The 9,010-nt window shown below is 48.5% G+C and overlaps 1 long non-coding RNA gene across 1 annotated transcript; it reads right to left on the reverse strand.

Annotated features, from left to right (window-relative positions):
• Window positions 1–6,145: 6,145 nt before the first annotated feature.
• Window positions 6,146–7,597, reverse strand: LOC117034393 (uncharacterized). The gene is made up of 3 exons (XR_004425082.1): window positions 7,431–7,597; window positions 6,752–6,933; window positions 6,146–6,319 (listed from the first exon to the last, which is right to left on the reverse strand). It is a non-coding gene; the product is annotated as an uncharacterized LOC117034393 (long non-coding RNA).
• Between the last annotated feature and the right edge of the window lie 1,413 nt (window positions 7,598–9,010).

A 9,010-nucleotide genomic window follows, 5' to 3' on the forward strand; every position in this document is an offset into this window, starting at 1 on the left:
TTCTCCTAAGTCGGAGTGTTGGATCTCCGAAGAGCATTCCAAAAAACAGCGCCCCTCTTCCGCATCCAAGTTCTGAACACACTGATAAAAAGACAAAGGAATGGCAGAGAGCCAAAGTACCACCTTAATTATCACTGAAGCTAGCGTGGAGGAGGTTGCCCAGTGTGAGAACAAACTTGGCTTCCTGACTGAGCCTGGAAGGAGGATGGAGCAGAGCAGATCCCTGTGGATAGCTTTCCCATGGCTTCCGGTCAGATAAGTCATTCCATTGCCATGGGCAGTGAGAGTAAAGACAAAAAGTGTGTTTAGGGAAAGTCCCTCCTCACGGAAACCAGAAGCAGGGAAAACATGTGACCTTGGCAAGTTAGAGCTGCCTCTTCTGGAGTAAAATGGGCAAAATCACAGTGGCTCCCCCACAAGCGGGCAGTGGGGATTCAAAGGGATAATGTGTGTGACAGCCCTGGCATGTAGTAATCGCTCAGTGAAAGCTGGCTGTCTCTGTGTACAGTCCAGGTTCATGGCAGGTGGCCTTGCTTTTCTCTCCAGCACGAAGCCCAGGCTCCCCGAGTCCTGCTGTGCTTGTGTATTTCCCTTTTTCTCCAGCTGTAAAAATTTGTGAGAATGTGGGTGTGCAGTGGCTTTTCAGTTCTTGGCTTCTTCCCAGGTTGTGCTCTTCTCCTTGGGGGCAGGGGGATGGCAGACCTCTCCACAGTGGTGGGTGCCACCCCTCCAATCTCCCCATGCCTTGTTCCAGCAAAGCCTGGCTCAAAGTTCAAAGCCAAGGTGGCTTTGTTGAGTAATTCAGTGACACTGCCTGCCCGCCTACCATCTGAGGGTAAGTCTCACTCCTACACACGCCTTTGCTGAGCATCTGCTACCCTGTGTTTTGTGGTGTGGAGGCTGGAAACAGGCATGCTGCCCCAACTGACCGCGGTGAGGCTGAGCTTTCTTCCTCTCCCCGCTGCCCTTGGGCTCTCCGGCTCACACGGCCCCCCTCAGTGAGGTTTCAGATCCGCTCCCAGGCTGGTTGGCGCTGACTACATCTGGATTCATACCAACCTCTTCCTCCTGGGGGTTCAGAGTGTTCTTGGAAGGGAGCCTGGGAAGGGAAAGGCCTTCCCCAGCATTCCCCATCATCCAGTGCTTGGCTGACAGCACCAAACCGAGCTGCCAAGAGCTCTGGAGTCAGACAGCCCTGAGTTCAAATCCCTGGGTGACCTTGGGCGAGTTGCTCTCTCTGCTTCAGTTTCCTTATCTGTGAAAAATGTGACAGTAACAGGATCTGCCCTCATGGGATTATTGCCAGGATTCAATGAGAGACCAACTGTGGAACACTCACCCCATGTCTAGTGTGTGGGACATGCTTGAGAGATGACAGCCCTTTGACCATCAGTGGGGCGTCTCCCCCTTTCCTGTGGGTGTACTCACAGGAAGGAATCAGCACCACCTCCTTTGGCCCTCCCCACCTCCCAAATTCCACCCTTATTGTAGTTACTCTAATGTAACCAAACTGATTTGGTTCTATACAAACTCCTCTCATTTGTCTTGTAAGTCCCATGCTTCATTTGTCTTGTAAGTATAGTGCCTGGCACTTAAAAAACACTCAGTGTTTGCAGTAAGTAAGTGGTGAGCAAAGGAGCAAGGGAGTGTCTGGCAGGCTGCATCTGTTCTAAACTCTAGACCTTTCTTCACCTTTCTCTTCCTTCCTCCCTTCCTCTCGCTTCTTTCCTCCCTTCCTCTCTTTCCTTCTTTCTCTCCTTCTTTTCTTCCTTCCTTCCTTCTTTCCTTCCTTCCTTCCTTCCTTTTGACCTTCCTTCTCCAGACCTTCCCTTCTTTTTTCTAAATGGAAACAGCTTCCTTCTTTCCTTTTCTTGTAATATCCAAGCTGTGAGAGCATCCCTTGAGAGCCCTTCACCCAGCCTGAGAGCTGCAATTCCTCTTTCAAATTGAGTCTGTCCCCTGACTCATTCATTAAAATGCATAGGGCATGTGACCAAACTGCATAATGAGTCTCTCCTGAGGAAGCTCAGAGGCAGGGAGATGCTGCCAGCTGCAAAGGCAAGTACTCCCCCCAGCTGTGGATCAGGCTCGTTGGCCGGCATGCCCCGGGAAGCCTAGGGGCCGTGTTCATCTCCAGTGAATCAGCCAAGCCCTGGAGAGCTACAGCCTGGCGCAGGCTGTGCAGCCTTGGAAGCTGTGTTGCTTTGGAGAGTCCAACCCATGACCTTTGCTCAACCTTCCCCCACCCCCGCTTCACGTAGTTTTTCATTTATTGAAGTATATTTTTAACTGCACAAGTAATGTCTGAATATGTTTTTATCATAAAGATTAAAGCTTGCTCCCTTTGATAACTCCCCAGTACTACGAGGGTTACCTTCTCTGGGAGGGGTACTCTCTTGTCATATAGCTCTTTCCCAGGGGCCTTCAGCTGCTCCTAAACAGCCACTCTTCCGCTTCCCCCACCCCCCATGAAGGCGATTTGAAGGCCCAAACGCCCTTTTGCCCTCCTGAAGTCCTCAGCCAGTTCTCAACAAAATAATCAACATGCCTCTTGGGTATATTCTCAGCTGCCTTCCTAGTAACACCCCTGTCTGTCACGAGCACCCCCCCTCACCCAGGCACCCCCACCCCCCAAAATCCCGTCCCTGCAAAAGAACCCTACTGTCCACCCTTAGGAAGCAAACAGCTAAACCAGGTTATTCCGATTAGAAACTTAGCTTAACTGTTGTCCAGAGGCATCCATACTTTAACATTGGAGTCTTGAAGAGTGAAGAGTGTCAAAATCCACTGATTCTCACGGTGGCTTCTAAGGCACTAAGCCCCCCCCCCCCCCCGCCGTGTTCTGCTTTCAGATGGCGAGCCCCTCTGAACCCGCCGATTCATGTCACTTGGGTAACAAGCTATTCCGCTAGCTGTGTGGCCCTGGAAAAATCACTGAGTTCCCTGAATCACACGAACTCACCTGCAGAATGGGGACAACTAGTACCTCCTTCACTCGGTTGTTGTGAAGCTTAAATGGAATTATCTACGTAAAGTTTCTAGCACTGTGCCTGGCACATAGTCAAGAGGCAATTAATGTTAGTAATTGTCATCATCATTATTTTTAATCTGTAACGCTCCATTAGTTCAAGAAGTATTTTTATTGAGCACCTACTAGGAGCCGGCACCGTCTTGATCCTGGGAGTACAGCAGTGATGGCATCAAACATGGCTCAGGTCTCAGGGGGCTTATATTCTAGTACGCATGTATTGCACCTTTCTGTTTGATACGCACTTTGGTTCCCCATCATGTCATGTGGTCCTTCCTCCCGAATGCCTTTGAGTCAAGCATGGGCAATATGATTGTCCCCATCGTATAGACAGAAAGCTGAGGTTTAGAGAATTAAGCTAATGGGCCACCTAAAAAGTGCCCAGCTACAATCTGATCTGGGGTCTTTCTTGACTCCAGTTTCTGGAGGCACTAATGATTGTTCTGAGGCATGGAGGGTGGGGGCCAGGTAAGCAGCTCCCGTAGTCCTGAAAGCCCTGACCCTATAGCAGGAGCACAGAGAGGTGAGACCACCCTTCGTGGGCCCTTGAGAGTCCCAGTTATTTCTGCTGGGCTTTAACCAAGTGTTCCCCTGCCTGGTGCCAGCCACGGGGGCCTCAAGAAGATGTTTTTCATTGAAGTAGTGTTTGCTCCAGCCGGTGGCCCATGGGCCCTGGCCATGGCAGCCTTGCCCCTGGGCTCCCCCTGGACTCCCCACAGCAGGAGCGAGGATGGCCGGGGTTATGGACTCAGTCACCAGACTTCTTCTCTGGGTAGCTCCCAGAACTCCAGCTGGATGGGGGTTCTCTGCACCCTCCAGCATCCCGCTACTTAGGGCTAACAATTTATAGACAGGTTGGGCCTGTCTGAGAACACCACACGCAGGAAGTGGAAGTCTGTCCTAGGGGAAGTGGCATTGGCAGGCCTGGCCAAGACCCCAGGAAGAGGGCACTGAGGACCAGCCACTGCACACAGAGACCCAGGAGCTGACCAGTGCTCCACCACAAACCTGTCCTGACCCCAGCCATCCCAGGGACAACTCACACCACCTTCTGACTGCAGGTCCGAAACCTGCACAGCAGCGTGTCACCGATGAAAGGGTTTCCACTTCCAAGGTCCACTTGGCCTAATCTTCCTGGAAACACACACGGCCCTAACTTCTGCAGCGTCCTGTATCCACCCTTCCGAGGTGTGTTTCATAACAGTCCCACAAGGAGAGTTTTGTTTTTAATTGAATCCACGTACATAGGATTGTTCATAACCTTTGATTCATGACATTCTTTCCTCTTCAGCTGGACCTTACACAACAAGCATCTGGTTATTTTTCGTTTATCTGTTTCCTTATTTATGTATAATACAGTACACACCTGGGAACCCACCACTTGATTCTTCCTATGTGGTCCTGCTCGTCCTATAACCGCCTCCCTCACTCCATCCTGCATCTTCAGTTTTCCATTCCTTTGCTTTTCTAAAAATAATTGTACTTAATATATTTTTCTAAAAGACATCTTGTTTAGATTTTGTTGTTTTTACCTTACTTAAGAGAATATCCTGCTGTACACACCCTTCTGGAATTGACTTTTTTCTCATAATATTATAACGGTAAAATTCATCCATATGTAGCATAGAGTTGTGGTCCATTTGTTTTCACTATTACAGCCCTCTCTGTTATGTTCCACAAGTATTTATTTATTTTCCTATCAATGAACCTTTGAGATGTGACCAGCTTTCCACCACTTTGAATGTGCTGAGCTGAACACTTGCACATGTCACCTGGAAATCAACACGAACAAAACAATTTATAATCTCACCGACAACGAACATATCCAGGTCCTATTGACTGACCTACATCGTCTCCAACACTTGACTTCTTAAAATTTTCCCACCGAACGGTTATTAAGTGGTGCCTCATTGTGCTCTGTTCCTTTTTGTTGGCTATCCAAGTATGTTTTACAGGGGTCACCGATGCAGTGGGGATCACCCCACAAGGGGGCCGTGAGGATTTAATGAAGCACAGGATGCTTACAAAGCCTCTGCCAGTTGGGACTGTGCCATTGTCCTGTTCAGCACTGTCAATGTGTGTCCTGGTCCCCAGGACCGAAAAAGTGCTTAATACCTCATTGTTATCATCACTGTCATCATAACAACAGTAATAACAGATAACAGTTATTGAATGCTTCCTAAGTGGCAGGTGCTATGCTAACACCTTGACTTTTATTAGCTCATTTAATTATTCCAGAAACCCTGTAAGGCATATTACCCCCTACATGACACCCACATAAAAGATGGGGAACTGAAATTAGGTATCTTGCCCAGAATCACACAAATAGTAAGTGATGGAGCCAGGATCTGAACCCTGGCATCTGACACCCAAGTCTTAACCACTCCATTTTAGGTGTCTAATAAATACTTGAATGAAATGCCTTTACCTACCTATAACCAGGGGTAGGGTCAAATGCTATGGCACTTTTACTTTTTATCTCCTGTCAAGTATGTTTAAAATGCACCCACATTTTGGCTGTAAACAAAGCTTAAATATTTTTATAATTTTGCTCTTGTCAAATGTAACTCATTTCATTTATGATTGGTTATAAGATTTCTCAGCAATTGTTATGCAGACTTGAGATCTAACCTACAAATTGTTCTCAAATGTTGCAAGATGTTTATGAATTCCGCCTTTACCAACAATTCCCTTAAGTCTGCTTTGTTTTCTCTCTTATCAATCACACTTATTATCTCTAACATACCATATAATTTACTTATTATTGTGTCTATTATTTACCCAGAGGGACAGGAATACTTGTCTGCTTAGTTCTGTCTGTATCTTTAATTGGTTTATCCCTAGTGCCTCAAATTGTGCCTGGCACGAAGTAGCAGCTCAACAAACACTTGTTGAGTTAATGGAATAAATATATATTTATGTATCCAGGAAGGGAAAGAGGGAGAAAAGGAGGGGAGGAGGATGGGAGGGAGGAAGGAAGGAAGGAAGGAAGGAAGGAAGGAAGGAAAGAAGGAAGAAAGGAAGGAAGGAAGGAAGGAAGGAAAGAAATGAACCAATGAATACTAAATCAAACAGTTAACGAAGATTATTGACTATATTATTTTAATTTTGCAGTTTTATTTTTCATTTTGGATCAACAATTTTTTTTTTAGGTTTCAGGTTCCAAACATTTCTGTATACCTGAGATTTTGTGTCTTTAGGCCTAGAGGATAAAACAGTCCTGAAGATCCAAAACAGTGTTTTGTTGCCATTTCCTTTATCTCTTAAAAACCAACATCAGCAATGAGCAGCCTGCGTTAGATAAGATTAGCAATGAGGCAGGAGGCATTTCAAAACAAAACTAAATAAAACAAAACAAAGCAAAGCAAAACAAAACACTCCTGGCAGCCTTAACATAGCAGTTTTTCTAGAATCTACATCAGTGTCCAGGTTCCATACCCCCCATTACGTATGCAAAGCATCTGACATATGTCGAACCACTCTGAACCCCTGGCCGTTATTTGTATTTTCAAACTGAGTCCTTTAGGCAGGACTCGGGAACCATTTCTCCTAGTCAAGCGTCTGGCTCTGTTCTCAGAGCCGGGCCAAAGGAGTAATTATAGCTTCCCTCTGTGGTGTATAGGGCAGGAGGCTGATTTAATAAAGGAAGCCTGCTTGTCTGTCTCCAGCCTGGCTCTGACTCATGGAACCAGGGAGTCCCAGAAGCGCTACTCAGCTACTCACAGAGGGTGGTGAGCAGCTGGGGGTGAGGGTGACCTGTTAGCCAGGGCCAAAGCCCCGAGGTTCAGGAAACTCCCCGCTTGGCCTGGAGGAACCTGCAGCTGGAGCCAGAGGAAGTGAGGCTCAGACAGAGCAGCTGCTGTTCCAGCAACTACAGCCATTGCCGCACCCTTGACAGGAGGCCCCTGCGGTGCAGAGATGTAAAATAAAATGGGTTAGTAATTTTCATATTCAAAATTAATTGGGGGGAAAACCGAATTGCCTCTACTAGGGATGGCTGCCTTTGGATGATACACCAGTGGCTTTGGGTTCTTTTGGGGGGCCTGGGTGGAGGGAGAGATGATCCTTCTGTTCATCTGATTTCCCCCTGTGGCAGGGGAGGCAGCTAATTAGGTCTCTGCAGCCAGGGAGACAGTTTGACCTGGGCGTGGCTTCAGCTTTCCCCAAGGTGACAGCCCACAGTGGAGTGGATTTCCATTCCACCTCAGATAGGTCACCAGAGGTCAGTTTATCCTTCCGTCTCCAGCAGCTTCTTCCCCTGCCAGTCAGCCAGATGGAGACAACTTGACCTCCTCCCATAGGCCCTGCAGGCTAGGAGATTCCGGGCTCCCACCCCTTCCCTTCCTGCTGAGTCACCCACCTCCCGGTCAGGTGATCCTCCCCTGGGCCCTTCTGAGAGCACCTTGACCTATATTTCGAACTCTCCATTACAGCCGATTTGAATTGTCCTGAGCGAGGACTGGCCAGGCCAGTGGGCATGGTGCCCAAGTGGCAGTGCTGGCAGCCCCAGGCGGCAGACGAGGCACCGTGGGCAGTGGGAGGGGGTGCTCCCCTTCCGAGAATGAGAACGCGGGGCAGGCCTGGAAATGGAAAGTTAGGAGGCTGGAGGCTGCGTGCGGGGGCGGGGGAGGACGGGGTGGTGAGTTGAGTCAGCTGGGAAAGCTGACAGCCACTGGGAGACACGCGTTTCCCCCCTCCCGCTCTGGGCGCAGTGGCTGGGTGCCAGGGCCTGACTGAGCGGGCTGCTGGGGACAGCTCTGAAGGACAGATGCAGTGCTGGCTCCAGCGCTGGGTGATACTGCTGCCCAGGGGGAAGGGAGAGGTGAGAAACCGTGCAAACCATGGCTCATCTGGGTAATCCCAGCCTAGGAAACTTCGCCCCCCCCCCGCCCCCCCCCCCCCCCCCCCCCCCCCGCAAGGAACAAGTTCCCATCTCCATCGTGTCCACGAAATGGCCTCTTCTTACTCTGTTTATGGGTTCTTTGTGCAGTGGCTGCCTGTGCAGTCTCTGTGTCCTCTGGATGTGAGGATAACGGGGAGTGCTGTGGGAAAGGGAATTGAAAGGGAAGTGTTCAAAATCAAACTTGCAGCCACATCGTTGGGCTTCAAGCCTGTAAACAGAGATATTAATTGGAGATCACAATCCCCGTTGAATTAGACGGCTCTGAGCTAGGCGACATGCTTCAAAGCTTGGCTTTATCAGTTAGTGGGTCTGGGACCTTGGCAAGTAACTGTAGGCCTCAATCTGTCACATGGGAATTTTAATAAAACCACCCTACATCAGGTGATGTGAGCATTCAATCAGATGATGTGTGTAAAAGTCGTGTGTTAATTATGTATAATTATGCGTGACTATATGATGTTCTTTTCTCTAGATTGTTAAATCCTACCCCCCTCCCCCCTTTGAGGGGATTATTTTATTAGTGGAATGTCCCAAACATAGGAGGCACTTGCCTCTGGGTGTGTTTATAAATGTAAAGAGAAAACTGTAGCCTCTGGCTACATCATGGTCTACCAGGCCTGACAAGCAGCCCCACACAGCATGTTTACGTACCACCCACAGGTTAGTGGTACATCCTTTTATTCCCTGATAGCTAGAAAAGCGGTGCATTTATCATAATTTGGGTAAAAATCTGCAGAGTGAGGTAAAGTCCAATTTTTAAACCAGAATATAAACTTATGAAGTTAACTGCTGGGTGCATAGTGGGTGCTAGATGGCAGGGTTAGCACAAGTGAGAGGGATGGCAGGGAGGAAGAAGGGAAGAAGGAAGGAAGGAAGAGGCTGAGGGTAGAAGGAAATTAGGTAACTAGAGGAGCAGAGCTGGATTTACCTGGAAGCTGATTAGGCTTAAACTTCTGAGCCCTTCATTTGCATGCATCCCTTCCAAGGCCAGGGAGCTCATTTTGAATTCAGGTATTCCTTTCCTAAAGAAAGGCTCAGTGTTGTGTACATGTCAGGCCCCACCCAACCTGTATCTGCCC

This window comes from Rhinolophus ferrumequinum, chromosome 15 (assembly GCF_004115265.2).
Source record: "Rhinolophus ferrumequinum isolate MPI-CBG mRhiFer1 chromosome 15, mRhiFer1_v1.p, whole genome shotgun sequence".
Classification (NCBI taxonomy): Eukaryota; Metazoa; Chordata; class Mammalia; order Chiroptera; family Rhinolophidae; genus Rhinolophus; species Rhinolophus ferrumequinum.